This window comes from Procambarus clarkii, chromosome 38 (assembly GCF_040958095.1).
Source record: "Procambarus clarkii isolate CNS0578487 chromosome 38, FALCON_Pclarkii_2.0, whole genome shotgun sequence".
NCBI classification, from domain to species: Eukaryota; Metazoa; Arthropoda; class Malacostraca; order Decapoda; family Cambaridae; genus Procambarus; species Procambarus clarkii.
In genome coordinates this window covers 9,751,235-9,773,962 of record NC_091187.1, presented here as the reverse complement: position 1 = coordinate 9,773,962, position 22,728 = coordinate 9,751,235, and the positions used below count along the sequence as shown (strand labels likewise).

The 22,728-nt window shown below is 39.9% G+C and overlaps 1 long non-coding RNA gene across 1 annotated transcript in view; it reads right to left on the bottom strand.

The window, feature by feature from the left end:
- LOC138372380 (uncharacterized) overlaps positions 1-19,154 on the bottom strand; it is a 58,401-nt gene extending 39,247 nt beyond the window's left edge. Inside the window, exon 1 of the long non-coding RNA XR_011230812.1 lies at positions 17,924-19,154. This is a non-coding gene — a long non-coding RNA (uncharacterized lncRNA). The remainder of the gene's footprint in view (positions 1-17,923) is intronic.
- Positions 19,155-22,728: the final 3,574 nt, after the last annotated feature.

Below are 22,728 nucleotides of genomic sequence, written 5' to 3'. Positions count from 1 at the left end.
TGGTATTAATAGGGTTATCTGGAGGTTCTTATGGTGTTTGGTGTTAGTGATATATGATGTTAGTGATGAATGGTGTTAGTGGTGTATGGTGTTATTGGTGTATGGTGTTAGTGGTGTATGGTGTTAGTGGTGTATGGTGTTAGTGGTGTATGGTGTTAGTGGTGTATGGTGATATTGGTGTATGGTGTTAGTGATGTATGATGTTAGTGATGAATGGTGTTAGTGGTGTATGGTGTTATTGGTGTATGGTGTTCGTGGTGTATGGTGTTAATTGTGTATAGTGTTAGTGGTGTATGGTGTTAGTGGTGTATGGTGTTCGTGGTGTATGGTGTTCGTGGTGTATGCTGTTAATTGTGTATAGTGTTAGTGGTGTATGGTGTTAGTGGTGTATGGTGTTCGTGGTGTATGGTGTTCGTGGTGTATGCTGTTAATTGTGTATAGTGTTAGTGGTGTATGGTGTTAGTGGTGTATGGTGATATTGGTGTATGCTGTTAATTGTGTATAGTGTTAGTGGTGTATGGTGTTAGTGGTGTATGGTGATATTGGTGTATGGTGTTATTGGTGTATGGTGTTAGTGGTGTATGGTGTTAGTGGTGTATGGTGATATTGGTGTATGGTGTTAGTGATGTATGATGTTAGTGATGAATGGTGTTAGTGGTGTATGGTGTTAGTGGTGTATGGTGTTCGTGGTGTATGCTGTTAATTGTGTATAGTGTTAGTGGTGTATGGTGTTAGTGGTGTATGGTGATATTGGTGTATGCTGTTAATTGTGTATAGTGTTAGTGGTGTATGGTGTTAGTGGTGTATGGTGATATTGGTGTATGGTGTTAATTGTGTATAGTGTTAGTGGTGTATGGTGTTAGTGGTGTATGGTGATATTGGTGTATGGTGTTCGTGGTGTATGGTGTTAGCTGATGTGTGGCGCGGGTTGGCCAATAAGTTATGCCTTAGCATAACTTATTCTTACTAATCATAACTTAGTAACCTTCATTCTGAGGTTAGGTAATGATGATAGAGTTACAAGATACGAGCTAGATGGTGTTGAGATTGCGAAGTCGGATTGCGAAAGGGATCTGGGAGTTATGATTAGTAAGAATTTAAAACAAAAGAATCAATGCATAAATGTTCGTAATAAGGCAAATCGGACACTTGGATTTATTAATCGAAGCGTTAGTAACAAGACACCTGGTGTGGTTTTCAAGCTATATCTTGCTGTAGTTAGGCCCCATTTATATTATACAGTTCAGTTTTGGTCGCCATATTATAGAATAGATATAAATTCCCTTGAACGTGTCCAGCGTAGGATGACTAAGTTAATTCCCCAAATTAGAAATCTTTCATATGAAGAAAGATTAACAAAGCTTAAGTTGCATTCACTGGAAAGGCGAAGAGTTAGGGGTGACATGATACAGGTTTACAAGTAGGTGAATGGTCATAACAAAGGGGATATTAATAGGGTATTAAAAGTATCAACACAACACAAGATGTTCTTATGTTCTTATGTTATCATATTACCAACTATCTCTCAGGTGTCCATATTCACGTAGTTAGTGGTCAAGGCAGTGTCCGTCACTCTCATCACAGATTCTGCAACTCCACTGCTCAACTATTGTTATCCTTTTGTTTTGATTATTTTTTGCTTCAGTGCACTAAATATTTGTTTTGCTTCAGTGCACTAAATATTTGTTTTGCTTCAGTGCACTAAATATTTGTTTTTGCTTCAGTGCACTTAATATTGTTTTGATTATTTTTTGTTTCAGGGTACTTCATGTGGTGTTTGCCAAGAAGTTTGTGGTACACGGAGTGTCCAGTGCGGCACTTGTCACCTTCGGTACCACGTAGAATGCCAGAAGTTATCTACTGAACATTGGACGGATCTTGCCAGCATAAAAATGCATTACATATGCATAAGGTGCTGCCAGTCACATGGTAAATTTAGTTATGAGTTAGCTCAAATGCGTCTGGCGAAATCGGCTGTACGCGGAATTGAGGAACTTAGAGTAGCAGTCCGTCTTGAGAAAATACTTATGAGGACTGCGGGTTCTTTTGAGTGTATAAAGGTTCCTGCAAATGTTGAATTTAAATGTGCTAAATTTCCATTTATATATATATATATATATATATATATATATATATATATATATATATATATATATATATATATATATATATATATATATATATATATATATATATATATATATATATATATATATATATATATATATATATTATGTTTCCAAATTTCTGATGATATACAACATATTGTGGTTTATAATTAAGTTCTTATTAATAGTGATCCTGCATCAAAATTAACAATGTTCAAATTCGGTTTTGTATGTTAAAATTAACTACATTTTTATGTTAATTTCTTTCTGTAAATAATGATGATAAAGTGCAATAAAGGTATGATTGAGACAATGTTAAATCGTTAAATCCTAAATATATCTTGAGTCTTATACTTGAAATATTAAATGAACATATAGTGTGTAGTGTAGTGTTTCAATTATTATTAAGAGGGAAGGGTTGGGGGTAATGGTTCATATGTCCACATTCGAATGCCCCTCTTCCCAGGACTGGGGGTGCGGGAGTGTACAATAAACTATACCCACCTCCGGCAGCAGCTTGTCGAAGGCGGAAGTGGAGTCTAGGCCGTTTGTCATGAAAATTATAGTGTGATGGCTCTTATTTTTATTATGGGTACATAATAAGATTATGCCTTTATTCTTAATTTATATTACAATGCTGGTAAAATACACTTCTTGATGAGTATGGAGTACAAATGAACTCATTGTGTACCCTATACTCACAGGATGAGTATAGGGTACACAATAAACTACCACTCACATCATGGGTATGGGTTGCACAAGAAACTATCGGAGAGCAGAGTATGGAAAGCAAAGTAAACAAAGATTCACACGATGAGAAAGGGTTCCACAATGTCCTATGACTCACAGGATGAGTATGAGGTGCATAATAAATTACCATTCATAGGATGAGTATGGGTTTCACAATAAACTAAAGGTAACAGGATGAGCATGGGTTGCACAAACTATTGGTAACAGGATGGGTATGGGTTGCACAATAAATTACTGTGCTAGGATGAGTGTGAGTAGGATATATATATATAAACATATTGTGGTTTATAATTAAGTTCTTAATAGTGATCCTATCCTGCATCATAATTTACATAATATATATATATATATATATATATATATATATATATATATATATATATACAAAAGGAAGGGAGTACCACCTCTAGCTGGAAGAAGGGGGACCCATAGCCTCGGAGGAAACCACGCATAACGCATTAGAGGGAATGTTTAGATCCCCTCCAATACAGTTTCTGTGTGCTTTTCTCCTACCACCCCCTTCCTTGAATATTTTTTGTGCTTTATTATGCATTTGATGGTTACAAGATATACATGGGTTGATACAAAAATAATAATGCAAAAAGGTGCTTAAAGGTTATGGATCTCTTGAAGAACACAACAATGGGAAACATTGATGAATGTCACAGACGGGTTCGATCATTGTTGCAAGTCAAACACTTCTTCGAATTCCTCTGAAGTTGGACTAGTGCCCAAGACGCAACAGGCATTTCCCCTCTGAATCGCAACACTGAGGCGCTGGAACAAGAAACTTTTTGCTCTCTGGTCTTTTGTAGCGCTGATCAATTTGTCCCCCAATTCCTTCAGGAACTTCAATGCACATTTTCCCCACGAACCGAGGGTCTCCGAGCCGATCGGAACAAAGCTGTAGCAGTGTGCTAGACCTCTGTATTTAATAATTTTCTGCGATTCCCTGAAAGAAGCAGCACCACCGCTTTCACGTGTGCTGTAGTGGAGGTAGGTACTGGCCAGTGTGGCAGCGCATGTGTAGTCCCATACCACTTGCTTACCATCCTTCCAAGGTAGCAAGGTGACCCCATCAGGGCGCTTCTGAGGGTCGTTAGGTCTGGATAAGTGTGGTTCTCTTTGTGCCGGGCAGCGGGCTGTGGCGAGGCTCCTCTTGATGATGTCGTTGACTTCTTCATGTCTTGCAATTTTACCCTGTGATTTACGACATACCAGACCATGACGACCATATTGGTCTGCCATCGCAGTTCCGCAGATGCACCTATGTTCGGTGAGGATGGGGGCGGCAAGGCGAAGGGCAACTCCAATGCGGAGAGCGTCATGACTGAGGCGAGTTCCCAGGGCTGCATTGGGCACAGCAAATAAAAAATCCCCGGCGTGGGGTGCTGTTACCGCTAGGAGGCGGGCTTTGTTTTCAGCATCAGCGTTGTCAATCATTGCTGTGACAGTCTTTTCCATTATGGGGCCATCCCAGTGGGCCTGCTTGTGGTCTTTTGGGACTTGTGGTCGGGGTTGAGGGTGTGCAATGGTGTCCCATTGTCTGGCTGCTTCGATGAACGTTTGATCATGAGTTCCCGCTGTCTCTCTCATACGCTCTGGTAGGATCTGCCCTACCAATTCGTTGGCTGCTGTACATGAGGACAAGAATGCTGGAAGTGCTACCTCAGTTGCCTTTCGTATGCCTATCCCTCCAAATCTCACTGGTAGTGTTGCTTGGTCCCACTGACTGTCATCTAAATCTAGGTTGAGCGCCTTCCTGAATATTGACCTGAGGAGCTCATCATATTGATTTAGAAGTGGGTTGCCAAAAGTTGGTGCACACCTTAAGAAGTATGTTAGCCTGGGCAGGGTAAGGCACTTTGTGAGAAGGTAGAGGGCATCGTGGGAGTCCAAGTCCCCAATTCTCTCTTCCATCCTCTTTAGGTCTCTAAACTTTTCGTCAAGGACTGCAGCAATGGCATTGTGGCCCAGAGGTGCTCCGAGTAGTGTGCTGTCGGTAGGTTTAACGACTGAGGCTTCTGGAAGAACTGATTTCACTGCTCTAATGATTACTTCACTAGATGCAATAATTTCGCACTTGGAGGGGCTAAGAACGAGACCCATGGACTCCCCCCGTGTCTTCACCAGCTGTAAGTCTTCTAGCAGGGAATCTTGTGTGCCTGCCAGAGTGCCATCATCCAGGAACCAGATGTTGAGCTCGCTGGACAGTCTGGTTGTAATTTCTCGAACCGCTATGCAAAAGAGGAACGGTGCAAGTGGGTCACCCTGTTGAATTCCCTCTGCTGAGGTGACTTCATGTTTGCCAAACAGGAGGGTTGAGTCTTTGCTGTAGCCTGCTGACACAAACGGGAGAATGCTTGGGCAATGTTCCTGGACTGCAGTGAGGATTGCTTCCCTTTTGACCGAGTTGAAAGCGTTTTTAAAATCTAATTTTACTACTGCCTGGTCTTCAGTAAGAGAGCTAATGTAGGCTCGTGCAGCATGAGCCGCTGCTTCACAGCCTTGGGGGACTCCAAACCCCAGCTGGTTGGGTTGCAGCATGGTGGCTGCTTCCGTTCGGATACTTCTGACAGCAGCCCTTGCAACTAGGCGGCGAAGGGTATTACCAACGGCAATGGGTCTGATTCCTCCCCCCTTCTTTTTGAGGGCACATAGAGATGCACCAAAGAAGAATGGTTTGATTTCATCAGGGATTAACCCGGCGAGGCAGTTGTTGACAAACGTTGTGATTTCTGTCAGGAGCGCTTCTGCAGCTGGGCCAAGAACAGGGTTCACCATTTCCTTCACATGTTGAGGTCTTACCCCTGTGTAGCCTCCTGAGGAGCCCGGGGGAAATGAAACGATAGCTTTATAAACCTCTGACTCCCGGAGGACGAGAGGTTCCTGATTAGGGGCGAGCCTGACCTGTGGGGGAGGTCCACCTACGGCCCTGACGGGGTGTTTTTCTCTCAGTGCTTGGGCTGTGGTTTCATCCCTGGGCAAAATTTTGTCCTCACTTGTGATTAACCTGAGTGCCCCGACTGTATTGCCCTCTTCAATTTTCTTGCTGACTTGGGTACCTAATTTTCTGTTGTCGCTGATTGTCGTACTTGGTCTGCCTCGGCGGTGTTTGGTGTGTTTGGGGAGGCGGACTAGGTTGTCAGCCCTCGGAAAATCCCTAATTGCTTTATTGATGGATGAGGCCAGTGTCTTGCCTCCTCTGTCTGGTACACCTAAGCATGCATTGCCAAAAAGTAACAGATTGTGCCAGGCTTTGATGGTATCAGGTGCAACAAGGTTATTTGACCCTCTGTTGACTTTTGCGATGAGGTCCGTGTATTTCCCTGCAGCAAAAGGGCGAGAGGCCTTTGGGATGTGGGTGAGTGTCCTGGTTGACGTTGCTTTAATTGCCTCTAGCAGGTCGTCTGTTGCAACGTAATCTGTTGCGATTTGTACTGGTGCAACAGGCTCCTGAGTGCTGCCTCCTCCCACGGGAGGCCTCCCTGACCCAGGACAGTCACCATGCTGGCGTATGACTCTGGAGACAGAGTTGATGCTGACGATGTTCCCACAACCACTGCATGTGCCTCTCCTTTGATTGGCTTCGGGAGGGGTGAGCTGGCTGGTAGCGGCTTCTTCTGCCTATATATATATATATATATATATATATATATATATATATATATATATATATATATATATATATATATATATATATGTATATATATATAATTAGGAAGTAATGTTTATTTGGGTAAGTTGTCAGCTTATATGAACTAATAGCTAGTGTGGCTTGTATATGGGGTACATCCGGTGTCTTACCCTCGACGGTACCCTCCTTACCCTTATCCGCGGCGGTACCTTTATGGTCAGGAAGCCACGGATATTTACAATGGGGCTCGGTCAGTCAATATGATTCCTTTGACATCACTAAACTAACTCTTATGTATTCTGTTCTCGTATTGACAATTTGAATGACATCAAGAATATTTTGAATATCTTCTGATATAGATGGTGCTGTAGTTGATTGTTGTTCATAACAAGTCCAATGGGTCATTAGCATCGCTCAGATTAGTGGGAATAAATTCTTGCTGCAACAATGTGTGTTCTCAGAGCTAACTAGGGTAACTAAAATACTTATTTCCTAAATAAATACTTTAATTGTAAATATTTGAAAATATATGGTATGTATCAGAATTTCTGACGATATAAAACATATTGTGGTTTATAATTAAGTTCTTAATAGTGATCCTATCCTGCATCATAATTTACATAATATCTACTTCTGTTTTGTGTATTAAAATGACTACTTTTTATGTTAATTTCTTTCTGTAAATGATGATGATGATGATAAAGATCAGTAAATGTAAGTAAGAACATAAGAATGAAGGTAACTGCAAAAGACTTATTGGCCCATACGAGGCAGCTCCTCGTATGGAGCTGCCTTTGATAAGTAATTACCAAAGAAGGCACCAAGCCGGGAAGGCTGTGTAGCACAATCAAATAAGTCAACTGCTCCTGAAGAGGACGGTATTACTTACAGTTTACTGAGATTAGTCTCACAAGTACTAGGTAATCCACTTCTAGTGTTGTACAGAATGAGTTTAAGTGAAGGAGTATTACCTGATGATTGGACAGTGTCATTGTTCCCATCCCCAAAGCACACTCAGATAATTATAGACCCATATCTCTACCATAATTTTGTCTATTAGCACAGTTTTCGGCGTGAATGCATTTTGGTTCTACAAGGTAGCCAACTCCATCAAAATATTAAATATGTACCCAATTCAATTAACGATTAATCAACCAATTACTCCATGGGATAACTTGGATCTAGCAGTTGATTTTGTAAATGCACCCAAGAAAGATAATGTACACTCTACATTATTAAAACAGTTAACACTGTGAAGCATCACTGAAAGTACTCAGAGTATGGGTAACGATGTGTATCAGTGCTATACCGACGGTTCTGTAGAAGAAGGTGGACGATGTACCGGATGTGCATGTAATATATTTGAACAATCTTCTCTCTTACATACATGAATGAAGCGCTATGCTAAACTGTGTAATTACTATTTGAGTACTGGAACACTTGATGATATATTGAACTTGTACCCTAGATTGACGATGTAACGTATCAATTATACAATGAATGTATGTGATGTAACTCTATAACCTGAGCTTGTGAAAGCACCTTAATCACCTTCAGTGATTAAGTGCTTAATTGCACACTAGTTTCTCTATCAGTTATCTCACCTTGTCAGAGTAAAAGAGACAAATATATGTGTATGTATGTGTTCAGAATTCAATTTCACCTTTGTAAATGCACGTTAATGACACTATGTAAAAGACACATCGAACACTTTATGTAGGGCATACGTAAATCTGTGTATTTATGTATTTACGTATGTAGCTTAGCCTAGCATTTTAAAAACACTACAATCACCTTATGTGGTTGATTGTTCAATAAATCCCTGAACTATATGTTTAACAAATCTCTAACCCTATCAATGGAGTTAGTTTAGTTCTTATATTATGCACCATATACCCATCTTGTGGGCGGTAGTGGAAAGGGTTAGAGTCCATGGCGGACTGAAGAAAATGTATATATGATGGTTAGCATTGTTAATGTGTGGCCACGTCTGTGGTAGAAAATAATACAAAAAAATCAAATAAAGGTATTATTGAAACTTTATACGAAAACATTAAATCCTAAATATATCTTTAATATTATACTTGAAATATGGTATACTTTGCTCTCTCCATCGTACTTCTGCACCTGCTGGCAAGTGGTTCGGTGCAGTGTGCAGGTGATGTTCATTACTGGGTGAGCTGGCAAGTGGTGCTCACCTGCCAGCTCACCCAACGAAAATTTGGTTTTTAATACACTTACACATTTATTGGGTCTTTCCTTCACCTTCATTCAAGCACTAGGGTATTACAGTAAGTGTTTTAATTATAATATTTATTAACGTTATTATTTTTAATTTTTATTATTATTAGTATTATTATTAACAGGAGAGGATCGAGTGTGTGTGTGTGGGGGGGGGGGGGGGGGAATAATGGTACACATGTCCACATCCCAATGCCCGCCCTTCCAGGACTGGGGGTGCGGGGGTGTACAATAAACTATACCCACATCCGGCGGCAGCTTGTCGAAGGCGGAAGTGTAGCCTAGAGAATTTGTCATGATAATTAGTGATGACTCTTATTTTGATTATGGGTCTGTAATCCAGTTAAGCTTTTATTCTTAATTTATATTACAATGCTGGTAAAATACACTTCTTGATGATGAGTATGGAGTACAAATGAACTCATTGTGTACCCAAGTTCAAGTTCAAGTATGTTTATTGAGATAAGCAATAAATAAATCTCAAAGGGATAGAGTAGCTTAGGCTATTTCAACCCCCCTCTAATTCAAGTCCCTCAAGGGGCGCACAAATACTGTGACTACAAAAAGACAAATAACATTACAAGAATCCAAACAAGAATTGTGAACCCTATACTCACAGGATGAATATAGGGTACACAATAAACTACCACTCACATCATGGGTATGGGTTGCACAAGAAACTATCGCGCAGAGGATGAATATGGAGAGCAAAGTAAACAAAGATTCACACGATGAGAAAGGGTTGCGCAATGTCCTATGACTCACAGAATGAGTATTAGCTGCACAATAAACTACAGGTCACAGGATAAGTATGGGTTGCACAATAAATTACAGGTCACAGGATGGGTATGGGCTGCACAAACTACCGGTAACAGGATGAGTATGGGATGCACAATAAATTACGGGTCACAGGATGAGTATGGGTTGCACAAACTACTGGTAACAAGATGAGTATGGGATGCACAATAAATTACCGCACAGAGGATGAGTATAGGGTGCACAAACTGGTTGGGTAAATGGAAATGGTTGGGTACATTTCCTTTCACCTAATGCGACTATTCATGTGTCCGGACACCGGCGATTGTGTGGTATTGGCTATTTATTTAACCATAACTTTGCATTCATTTAATAATTATATTAAGATATGTTTTCCTTGAAATGTAGTTACATTATCGTCTACATGGCTTTATTCTGACATAAAGACCTATGGCGTTACTTTGCATATATGCAAAGTAATTATAAAATTGATTGGCTTGTGTGGAGGCCTTCACACTCCCTGAGCGAGCCATCAAGTAACTATAAAAAGGCATATATCTTAACTTTCAATTCAGTTATATTTATGCCAAAGTATTAACATGCAGCTTATATTTATGTCTTTATGATGACATAGAAAACTTCGTTTATTACAATATCTAGATTAAATTAACATTGATCTTCGGAAGGTCATAGTTCCCATATCGGTAAGGAGAGCGTCGGCCATGAAGCCTTGTTTAAAGTATGAATATTTTTCCTCTCTAATAAGGTATAATCTCTGTGATGGATTCACAAAAACTATTTTATATCTGCCTTTCTGATAACATATACAAATATAATCTTTATTTGTGAATATTTGTTAATTAAGCAATATATCAGAGGGCGTGTAGGGTTCGGTGTTCAATGATCGAAAAGGACTGGATCACTGTGTACAGGAGGCTGATATGGCAGCAAACACTCTCCTGGCGACCATATTTCTTGGATAAGTCGCTCCACACAATTGTCGCTTGGACCGTCGACTTCCTATGGCGTCACCTCTCACATATTTACGTCTCATTTCGTTATGAAATTAGATTATTTCAGAGAAAAACTATGTTTGATCATGTTCTACGTGTAGCACCAACATTATAGTAAGTAAATATACCATATTTCTTCATTACTTACGTAATGCTAATACGTTTTGGGTAGTTTTGGCCTGATTTGGGTGATTGGGGTAATTCTATGGACCGGATACGGGTGTTGTTACATTCATGTACAGCCACTAGTACGCGTAGCGTTTCGGGCAGGTCCCTGGAATACGATCCTCTGCCGCGAAGAATCGTTTATTCATCCAAGTACACATTTTACTGTTGCGTTAAACAGAGGCTACAGTTAAGGAATTGCGCCCAGTAAATTGCTCAATTAGTATTAAGTTCTAGATATTAATGTTTTTCTTGCCCGAAACGCATTGCGTAATAGTGGCTTTAGGCATTGTATGTACTAGCTCTATCTATATATCAATCCATTAATGTAACATCACTTGTATGTATATACCTTACCTGAATAAACATCTGAATCTGAATCTGAATCTAAATCCTCCCCGGCCAGGATACGAACCCATGACATAGCGCTCGCGGAACGCCAGGCGAGTGTCTTACCACTACACCACGGAGACTGTTTCGGAGACGGAGATCTCTAGTATCGGGTCCGTCTAATTACCACAAGCTACCACAAGCTTCAGAAAGCTTCCTGGCAATACGTTATTAATGAATAAATATGATATGTTAGGTTAGGCTGACCTAACCTAACCTAACCTAACCTAACCGAAGCTTGGATCGTCGACGTGATTTGGCGTCACCAGCTTTTTATTTTCGTCTAATTTCTTTATAAAAAGATATTTTTTCAGATTAAAATTATGTTTTTTCGTGTTGTACATTCAGCACCAACATTATAATGAGTAAATATATCATATTTATTCATTACTAACGTACTGCCAGGAAGCTTTGTGTAGCTTGTGGTAATTAGACGGACCGGCTCTGGGTAGTGGAGCGACTTATCCCAGACACATTGTTGCCTAAAGAGTATTTGCTGCCATATGAGCCTCCTGTACCTACCTAACCTAACCATCCTAACCTAACAAACCCCCTAACCTAACCTATCCAAACCTAACCTAAATATAACATGTAGCCAACAATATATCTTGGATAAGTCGCTCCACAACATTGTCGCTTGGATCGGCGACTTCCTATGGCCTCTCATGCCACTTACTTTCGTCTAATTTCGTTATAAACGTATATTATTTCGGAGTAAAAATTTGTATTTTTTCGTGTTCTACTTTTAGCACCAACGTTATAGTAAGTAAATATATCATATTTATTCATTATTTACGTAATGCTATAAAGTGTTGGGTAGCTTTGAGTAGATTTGGGTAGCTTTAGGTAGCTTTGGGTAGATTTAGATAACTTTGGGTAAATTTAGGTAGATTTGGGTAATGAGACGGCCCGGGTGACTGGTATATTGCCTTAATATCTCAGGTTATGTGAATTCGTAATTTACCTGAATTTACCTTAAGGCCGCTAACAATGCTAATAGCCTCGACGGGGACAGGAAGCCAGCTGCTTGTCGAAGGTCTCCTCATTTGCCCTCTTTATTTTTTTTTCCGGCAATGTTGTACAAGAGCAGCAACCAGGTTATATCTTGAGGGTTATCTTGAGGTTATCTTGAAGGTTATCTTGAGGTTATCTCGAGATGATTTCGGGACTCAGCGTCCCCGCGGCCCGGTCCTCGACCAGGCCTCCACCTTTTTGTTACACATCCCCATGAAGCAGCAGCTGTCTAACGCCCAGGTACCTATTGACTGCTTATATATATATATATATATATATATATATATATATATATATATATATATATATATATATATATATATATATATATATATATATATATATATATATATATATATACAGCATATTCTGTATTTATTATTTTCTGGTTTAGGGCTTCTATCCCTCTAACTATTTTCTTAGCATCAGGGCTTAATTGAAATAGGAGTTCTCCAAAACTCATTTTCGTACTTTTAAGGTGAAGAAAAGAAGTGATTTTCTATAGAGTGTATTACACTTATTTGTATAATTTGCACGACGTTTCGAACCTCCATGGTTCATTCTCAAGTGAACAGATCTTACAATACTAGTTGATTTTATACCCGCATTAGGTCAGGTGATAATACAATGAAGGTGAAAACATGGGGGGATACATAAGGGATAAACATAGGGGCTGCAGAAGGCTTATTGGCCCATACGAGGCATCTCCTATCTAAACACAAAGATTAATCCAGTGTAATTGGCCTGTTATGTTGGACATTGTCTTCTGTGTTGGCATCGATATGTTCTTGTCTTGTCCTTACTCTCATGGTGGGTAGAGTAAATAGTTCCGTGATTTGGGTGTTCATGGTAGGTCGCTCTATTCTTATGTGAATTGCCTCAAGAATTTGTAATCTTCTTGAATCTTGGGTTTTGTCTATTATGCAAGTATTCTTGTTCAACATTTCTCTTGTTAGAGTAATGTCATGGGCTTGTCTCATGTGATTCCTAGGGGCACCAGATTGAAGATGGCATGTCAAACGCCTCGTCAGCTTGGTCGACGTCATACCTATGTACTTACATTGAAGGTTACATCCTTCGTGGGGGCAAGTGTACATGTATACAACGCTTGACTGCTGTAGAGGGTTCTCCGTCGGCTTCGGGCTGTTTTTGATAAGGAGTTCGGAAGTCTTCTTGGTTTTGTAGAATATTATCAGGTTTATGTTTTGGTTAGGAGTAGTGCTTTTTACTCCTTTACGGATTATTTCTTTCATTATTCTTTCCTCTTTTATATGTTCACTGTGCATGGTTGATTTGTAATATAATTTTATTGGGGGTGTTGTGGTTTCTGTTCTAGGTTCTGAATTATACCAACGGTCCAAGTGTCTTCTTATAGCAGCGTTTATTTCCGCGTTGCTATATCCGTTGTTCACCAATACCTGAGTTACTCTTTCAAACTCTCTACTCACGTTGCTCCATTCAGAGCAGTGGGTAAGCGCTCGACGAATATAAGCATTGAGAACACTGGCTTTGTATCTTTGGGGGCACTCACTTCTACCGTTCAGGCATAATCCTATGTTGGTGGGCTTGGTATATACGTTGGTGCTTAAAGAGGTTCCTGTTTTTGTTATTCAGATTCAGATTCAGATGTTTATTCAGGTAAGGTATATACATACAAGTGATGTTACATTAATGGATTGATATATAGATAGAGCTAGTACATACAATGCCTAAAGGCACTATTACGCAATGCGTTTCGGGCAAGAAAAACACTAATATCTAGAACTTAATACTAATTGAGCATAAAGAATAAAAGATGTTGAGAACAAATACAAATAAAGATAAAAAAAGGGGGAACATGACTGAAAAAGCAGCACAAATACAATAGGTTGACAAACAGTGTTGATTACAAAAAAGAAAAAAAAAAGAAAATAACAGACATGGGTTGACAATAGAGGAGTGAGGTAGATTACAGGGAATTTATAAGGTAGTGTTTAGTTTTTATCTTAAACTGGTTGAGAGAGGTACAGTCTTTAACATGGTTGGGAAGGTCATTCCACATTCTGGGCCCCTTGATTTGCAGAGCATTTCTAGTTTGATTAAGACGTACTCTAGGAATATCAAAACTGTATTTATTTCTGGTGTGGTGCTCATGGGTTCTGTTGCAACCTTCTATGAAGCTTTTAAGATCAGGATTGGCATTATAGTTTAGCGTTTTATATATGTATAATACACATGAGAGAATGTGCAGTGACTTAATATCTAACATATTAAGAGATTTGAGTAGGGGTACCGAGTGATGTCTGGGGCCAGAGTTGGATATTGTTCTAATAGCGGCTTTGTGTTGGGTAATTAGAGGACGTAAGTGATTTTGGGTAGTAGAACCCCAAGCACAAATACCATAGTTGAGATAAGGATAGATAAGAGAGTAATAGAGGGTCACCAGAGCAGGGCGTGGTACATAATATCTGATCTTAGAAAGAATGCCCACAGTTTTTGAAACTTTTTTTGATATATTTAGAATGTGTCCCTGGAAATTCAGCTTGTGGTCAATGAGAATGCCAAGGAATTTGCCATCTAATTTGTTACAAATTTGGGTATTGTTTATTTTGAGATTTACAAGACTAGAGGATTTATTGCCAAACAGAATATAGAAGGTTTTGTCAATGTTAAGGGTGAGTTTGTTGGCAGTTAGCCAAAGATGGACTTTATTTAGCTCAGTATTTACTGTGGCATTTAGAGCAAGAGGGTCAGGACTGGAGTAAATGAAGGTTGTGTCGTCAGCAAATAGAATTGGTTTGAGGTGTTGGGAGGCATTTGGAAGGTCATTAATGTAGATGAGAAAGAGGAGAGGGCCAAGTATGCTGCCCTGAGGAACACCAATGTTGATGGGTAGGGTGGGAGAAATTGTATTATTCACAGAAACATATTGGAGCCTGTCAGTAAGGTAGGACTCGAGGTATTGTAGGGAGTGTCCTCTGACTCCATAATGATGTAATTTAAGAAGAAGGTTATGGTGGTTGACAGTATCAAAAGCTTTACGCAGGTCCACAAATAACCCAACAGGGAGCTCCTTTTTATCAAGGGCTGTATGAATCGAGTTAAGCATACTAATAAGTGCATCGTTAGTGCTTTTTTTGGGTCTGAAGCCATATTGGCAAGGGCTAAGTATATTGAGTTTGGCTAGATATGAGTAAAGCTGCTTGTATATAAGTTTTTCAAAAATTTTTGACAAGTTTGGCAGGATTGATATAGGTCTGTAGTTGTTAACATCTGTGGGATCACCACATTTGTGGACAGGCGTTACTCTCGCTTTTTTTAGAATATCTGGAAAGGTTTGGAGTTCAAGTGACTTGTTGAAGAGCAAAGCAATAGCAGGGGCTAAAGATCTGGAGGCTTTTTTGTAAATTAAAGTTGGTATCTCCTCAAGGGCACCAGACTTGGTTTTAAGGGAAAGGATTATCTCATTGACGTCAGTGGAGTTAATAGGCTTTAGGTACAGAGACTGTGGATAGTTACCTGTAAGATAGTCCTTAATGTCAGTACTGGAAGATGGAATATCATTTGCAAGGGATGAACCAATGGAAGAGAAGAACCTATTGAACTCAATAGCAGAATCAGAGGCTGAAAGCTGACCATCGTTATTAGACAGGAGAGTCGGTTTGTTATTTAAAGATTTCTTTGATCCCAATATTTGTGAAATTGTGCTCCAAGTTTGTTTAATGTTGCTCTTTATTTGAGTAAATTTATCTTCGTAGTAATTAGTTTTGGCTCGTCTAATTATCTTAGTTAGCAATAATGAGTAATTCTTTGAGAATTCTTTGGAGACAATTCCTAACCTATACTTCTTCTCAAGGTCGTGTTTTTTGTTAATGGATTTCAGTATTCCCTTTGTAAGCCAAGGATTGTTAAGCCTTTTGCTTGTGACTTGTTTTGTAAGCCTAGGACAGTGGGTGTTATAAAGGCTAAGAGTTGTTTGTAGAAAAGATTGCACTGCTAGGTTGATGTCCCCTATGTTACCTACCCCTATGTTATTAGTACATCCAAGAATGGCAGACTGTTATTTTCACTATTTTCATGTGTAAATCGGAGTACTGACTCTCTCTCTAGGTGTCTTTTTAGGTCAATTAGTTCATCTGAGTCTTTTACTATTACGAATATGTCGTAATATGCCTCTTTAAGCACCAACGAATATACCAAGCCCACCAACATAGGATTATGCCTGAACGGTAGAAGTGAGTGCCCCCAAAGATACAAAGCCAGTGTTCTCAATGCTTATATTCGTCGAGCGCTTACCCACTGCTCTGAATGGAGCAACGTGAGTAGAGAGTTTGAAAGAGTAACTCAGGTATTGGTGAACAACGGATATAGCAACGCGGAAATAAACGCTGCTATAAGAAGACACTTGGACCGTTGGTATAATTCAGAACCTAGAACAGAAACCACAACACCCCCAATAAAATTATATTACAAATCAACCATGCACAGTGAACATATAAAAGAGGAAAGAATAATGAAAGAAATAATCCGTAAAGGAGTAAAAAGCACTACTCCTAACCAAAACATAAACCTGATAATATTCTACAAAACCAAGAAGACTTCCGAACTCCTTATCAAAAACAGCCCGAAGCCGACGGAGAACCCTCTACAGCAGTCAAGCGTTGTATACATGTACACTTGCCCCCACGAAGGATGTAACCTTCAATGTAAGTACATAGGTATGACGTCGACCAAGCTGACGAGGCGTTTGACATGCCATCTTCAATCTGGTGCCCCTAGGAATCACATGAGACAAGCCCATGACATTACTCTAACAAGAGAAATGTTGAACAAGAATACTTGCATAATAGACAAAACCCAAGATTCAAGAAGATTACAAATTCTTGAGGCAATTCACATAAGAATAGAGCAACCTACCATGAACACCCAAATCACGGAACTATTTACTCTACCCACCATGAGAGTAAGGACAAGACAAGAACATATCGATGCCAACACAGAAGACAATGTCCAACATAACAGGCCAATTACACTGGATTAATCTTTGTGTTTAGATAGGAGATGCCTCGTATGGGCCAATAAGCCTTCTGCAGCCCCTATGTTTATCCCTTATGTATCCCCCCATGTTTTCACCTTCATTGTATTATCACCTGACCTAATGCGGGTATAAAGTCAACTAGTATTGTAAGATCTGTTCACTTGAGAATGAACCATGGAGGTTCGAAACGTCGTGCAAATTATACAAATAAGTGTAATACACTCTATAGTAAATCACTTCTTTTCTTCAAATTAAAAGTACGAAAATGAGTTTTGGAGAACTCCTATTTCAATTAAGCCCTGATGCTAAGAAAATAGTTAGAGGGATAGAAGCCCTAAACCAGAAAATAATAAATACAGAATATGCTGTCATATTCAATGAAACATGTTTGAAAGAAAACCTGCTGCCAGTATACACCAATATATATATATATATATATATATATATATATATATATATATATATATATATATATATATATATATATATATATATATATATATATATATATATATATCTACCTGACTGGCGACGTTGGTATATCTGGTTTAATTATTTGTGAAGGGAAAGAAAACAACATTAATTTTGTCGAATTTATTATAAAACTTATATGATGAACTACACGTGACGCCTCTGAACCTTCCTAGATCAGCTGACTAGTGTTTACACCAGATCAGCTGACTAGTGTTTACACCAGATCAGCTGACTAGCGTTTACACCAGATCAGCTGATCATTGTTTACCAAATCAGCTGATCATTGTTGATCAGATCAGCTGACAATTGTTCACCAGAACAGGTGGTAAACATAACAGGTGTTCGGAGACACATATACATGATTCAGATTCAGATTCAGATGTTTATTCAGGTAAGGTATATACATACAAGTGATGTTACATTAATGGATTGATATATAGATAGAGCTAGTACATACAATGCCTAAAGCCACTATTACGCAATGCGTTTCGGGCAAGAAAAACATTAATATCTAGAACTTAATACTAATTGAGCATAAAGAATAAAAGATGTTGAGAACAAATACAAATAAAGATAAAAAAAAGGGGGAACATGACTGAAAAAGCAGCACAAATACAATAGGTTGACAAACAGTGTTGATTAAAAAAAAAAAAAAAAAAAAAAAAAAAAAAAAATAACAGACATGGGTTGACAATAGAGGAGTGAGGTAGATTACAGGGAATTTATTAGGTAGTGTTTAGTTTTTATCTTAAACTGGTTGAGAGAGGTACAGTCTTTAACATGGTTGGGAAGGTCATTCCACATTCTGGGCCCCTTGATTTGCAGAGCATTTCTAGTTTGATTAAGACGTACTCTAGGAATATCAAAACTGTATTTATTTCTGGTGTGGTGCTCATGGGTTCTGTTACAACCTTCTATGAATCTTTTAAGATCAGGATTGGCATTATAGTTTAGCGTTTTATATATGTATAATACACATGAGAGAATGTGCAGTGACTTAATATCTAACATATTAAGAGATTTGAGTAGGGGTACCGAGTGATGTCTGGGGCCAGAGTTGGATATTGTTCTAATAGCGGCTTTGTGTTGGGTAATTAGAGGACGTAAGTGATTTTGGGTAGTAGAACCCCAAGCACAAATACCATAGTTGAGATAAGGATAGATAAGGGAGTAATAGAGAGTCACCAGGGCGGGGCGTGGTACATAATATCTGATCTTAGAAAGAATGCCCACAGTTTTTGAAACTTTTTTTGATATATTTAGAATGTGTCCCTGGAAATTCAGCTTGTGGTCAATGAGAATGCCAAGGAATTTGCCATCTAATTTGTTACAAATTTGGGTATTGTTTATTTTGAGATTTATAAGACTAGAGGATTTATTGCCAAACAGAATATAGAAGGTTTTGTCAATGTTAAGGGTGAGTTTGTTGGCAGTTAGCCAAAGATGGACTTTATTTAGCTCAGTATTTACTGTGGCATTTAGAGCAAGAGGGTCAGGACTGGAGTAAATGAAGGTTGTGTCGTCAGCAAATAGAATTGGTTTGAGGTGTTGGGAGGCATTTGGAAGGTCATTAATGTAGATGAGAAAGAGGAGAGGGCCAAGTATGCTGCCCTGAGGAACACCAATGTTGATGGGTAGGGTGGGAGAAATTGTATTATTCACAGAAACATATTGGAGCCTGTCAGTAAGGTAGGACTCGAGGTATTGTAGGGAGTGTCCTCTGACTCCATAATGATGTAATTTAAGAAGAAGGTTAAGGTGGTTGACAGTATCAAAAGCTTTACGCAGGTCCACAAATAACCCAACAGGGAACTCCTTTTTATCAAGAGCTGTATGAATCGAGTTAAGCATACTAATAAGTGCATCGTTAGTGCTTTTTTTGGGTCTGAAGCCATATTGGCAAGGGCTAAGTATATTGAGTTTGGCTAGATATGAGTAAAGCTGCTTGTATATAAGTTTTTCAAAAATTTTTGACAAGTTTGGCAGGATTGATATAGGTCTGTAGTTGTTAACATCTGTGGGGTCACCACATTTGTGGACAGGCGTTACTCTCGCTTTTTTTATAATATCTGGAAAGGTTTGGAGTTCAAGTGACTTGTTGAAGAGCAAAGCAATAGCAGGGGCTAAAGATCTGGAGGCTTTTTTGTAAATTAAAGTTGTGACACGTGTGTGTTATATCCATCAAGGTTCCCCAAAAATGATCAGTTGAGAAATGTTATCCCTAACATTGGCTTGTAACTGTGGAGGTTATATGTGTTTGAACAACCTGGTTTGCTTGTTATCAAGCTTGTTCATCTATGTTCACTATAACATCAAGCTTTGTATATATATATATATATATATATATATATATATATATATATATATATATATTGTGACGGTAACGCGTTGGTGTTCGGCTGTTTAAGGCTAGGGGTATGGCCTCGTCACATAGTTATAAAAAAAAATAGAAAAACTGGAACTTCGTCTGTGGTAAGGTAAGGAGAAGACACACAAAACACAAGTAAACTTTAACAATGAAATTTTAATTACGTTAAATAAATCAAAACATGAAAATAATGCACAAACAAATATGTATAATAAAATCAATGAATCAAAATAATAAGAATACTTAAATGACACAATGAAAAGTTACGTTAAGGCAAAATAACAAGAAGTGCAACACAAAAGTTAAGTGGGAGGTGCTGGAATATTGGCTTAAAGCCACCACCTCTCTCAGTACACGCTAACGTCTAGCTGGGAGGAGTGCTGGCTACGAAAGCACGGAACATTCTGAGGACTGATGTTGGGGCGACCCCAGACATCAGGTAGTATTGGGGGGGGGCGAGGCAGGTGCAGCCAGACCGGCGACCAATCAGCGGAGTCGTAGCGATCAACGGGTAGTTTGGTGGTTGGAGTTCGAACAGGTGGCTGGTTGCATACGTTTCTGCTCACCCTGGCAAGCCTTGCTGGTGTTTGTTGTCGTTGTTGGACATTTCTTCCATAGTCTTTTATATAGTTGTGAAGACGTAATTTTGGAGGGAAGAGCAGGCTCAATCTCTTGAAGGAGATTATCGTCACAACTCTCCCCCGAAGCCTGCGGTTCTGGAAGAAGTACGTCGTTATGTGGTGGAGTAATGGATGGAGTTGCTTCTACTTCATAAACTCTGGAGAGATCATGGGCTAAGATGTTGTCAGACTCTTGGTATAGCGTGTCTCCAGGTTGAATTTCTGCAGTTAGCAAGCCCATAGTAGAAGACGTTGAGATGAGAAGTGGGCGTGCTGCAGGAGGTGTAGGGTGGTGTGGTCCGTATTGATGGTGGACCGAGCACTTTTCAGGTGTGGAGTGAAGTGCTGAAGCTTCAGGATGAGGAAGAGTAGCTCCTTGCCAATTGTTCCGTCGTTCCTTGTAGCAGTAGTCGCTGACAGGTGTATTCTTCTCGCCTCGTTGCTGCATCACGACACCACCCACGTCGGTACCATTGGCGTCGACATGGAGGATGAAGGGCATATCTGACGAGGTGAGAGTGGAATTAGAAGAGGGCATAGGAGCACGATTATTATCCTGAAAGCATTTGGGAAGATCATTAAGGATTTTGGAATTAGAAAGCGCCGACTCCTTGTCAGTGCTTTCGGGAGAAGAAGCCGGGATGGTCTCACTGTGGATGTAGGGTTCTGTGAATGTAGAACAATTAATCAAGACAGTGGGAGGAGTACCATTATATTGCTTCAGGAGGTTGACGTGGCACAGCTGGGTCTTCCGCCGCCTATCTGGAGTCTCTATGACGTAAGTGTTGTTGCTTCTGCACTCTTTGACGCAGTAGGGTCCTGAAAATCTGTTTTGTAAAGGTGAACCTGGGATAGGAAAATAGGCAAGGACGAAGTCTCCCGGCTTGAATTTTCTTACTTTGCTGGTCTGGTCGTAATGAGTCTTCATTCTCACCTGGGCTTTCAATAGATTATCATGAGCAAAGCGGTGGACTCTCTCTAGAATGTGCTGAAGGTTTTGAAGAAACTGGGGCACATTCTGATGCTCACTGAAGGTGGCATCTCTGAGTCTTTGAAAGCCTTAAGGGGAGTACGGCACTTACGGCCGTAGAGCATCTCATAAGGAGATACTCCTAGGGACTCATTGGGGAGACTTCTGAAAATACACATTATTAGGTCAATCTGCTTATCCCAATCCTTTGAGGTTTCACTACAAAACTTTTTCAAGAGTGCTTTGATGGTCTGATGACTACGTTCAAGAGAACCCTGTGAAGCAGGATGATAGGGGCTGGACAATACCTGTTTGATGTTGAACTCCTCCAGTGTCCTTTTGAAGAGATCACTGGTGAAGTTGGTGCCACAGTCACTTTGAATCTCCCTGGGAAATCCGTATTGAGTGAAGATCTTCAATAGATGTTTGATAACCGTAGCAGCCGTGATGTTCTTCACTGGAACTGCTATGGGAAATCTGGTGGTAGGACACAGGATGGTTAGGATGTAGGCGTTACCTGAACTGGTCCGAGGTAAAGGACCAACACAGTCTATTACGAGTCTGTGGAAAGGTTCCGCAGGCACCTGTATGGGAATCAGTGGTGCTCTGGGAATGGAGACGTTCGGTTTGCCTGCCATCTGACATGTATGACACTGTTTTACGTACTGTTTGACGTTGTTTACCATACCTGGCCAGTAGTAGTCTTGACGAATCCCATGGTAAGTCTTGTTGAAGCCGTAGTGGGAGAATGCTCCATGGGCCAGGTGTAGAATAGTGGGCCGCAGGCTGGTGGGAATCACAAGTTGTTCGGTGTTGGCCCAATCGTCCTCCTCCTTCAGTTTACTGGGTCTATATCTGCGGTAGAGCAAGTCGTTCTCTAGGAAGAACCCAGGAATACTGTCGGGTTGAGTCTCAGCCTGGAAAAACAATGGTGTTAAAGTAAGATCTTCCCTCTGCAACTTACGGAACTCCAACTTGGTCAGATGCGGGGGGAGTTTCTGAGGGTCTTGAGGGACAGCGGTAGCAGTAGAGTCAGCTGGCTGTGGACGTGCGGCTTGTGCACGGGTGGTCACGAGAACCGGAGGAGAAACTTCATCACTCTCTTGAACCTCTGCTGGAACATACTCAAGAATAGGGTTACTTGGCACAGAGTTACACACCTGGGGTTTGTCCATGACGATCAGGTTGGTTGGTTGCAGGTCTTC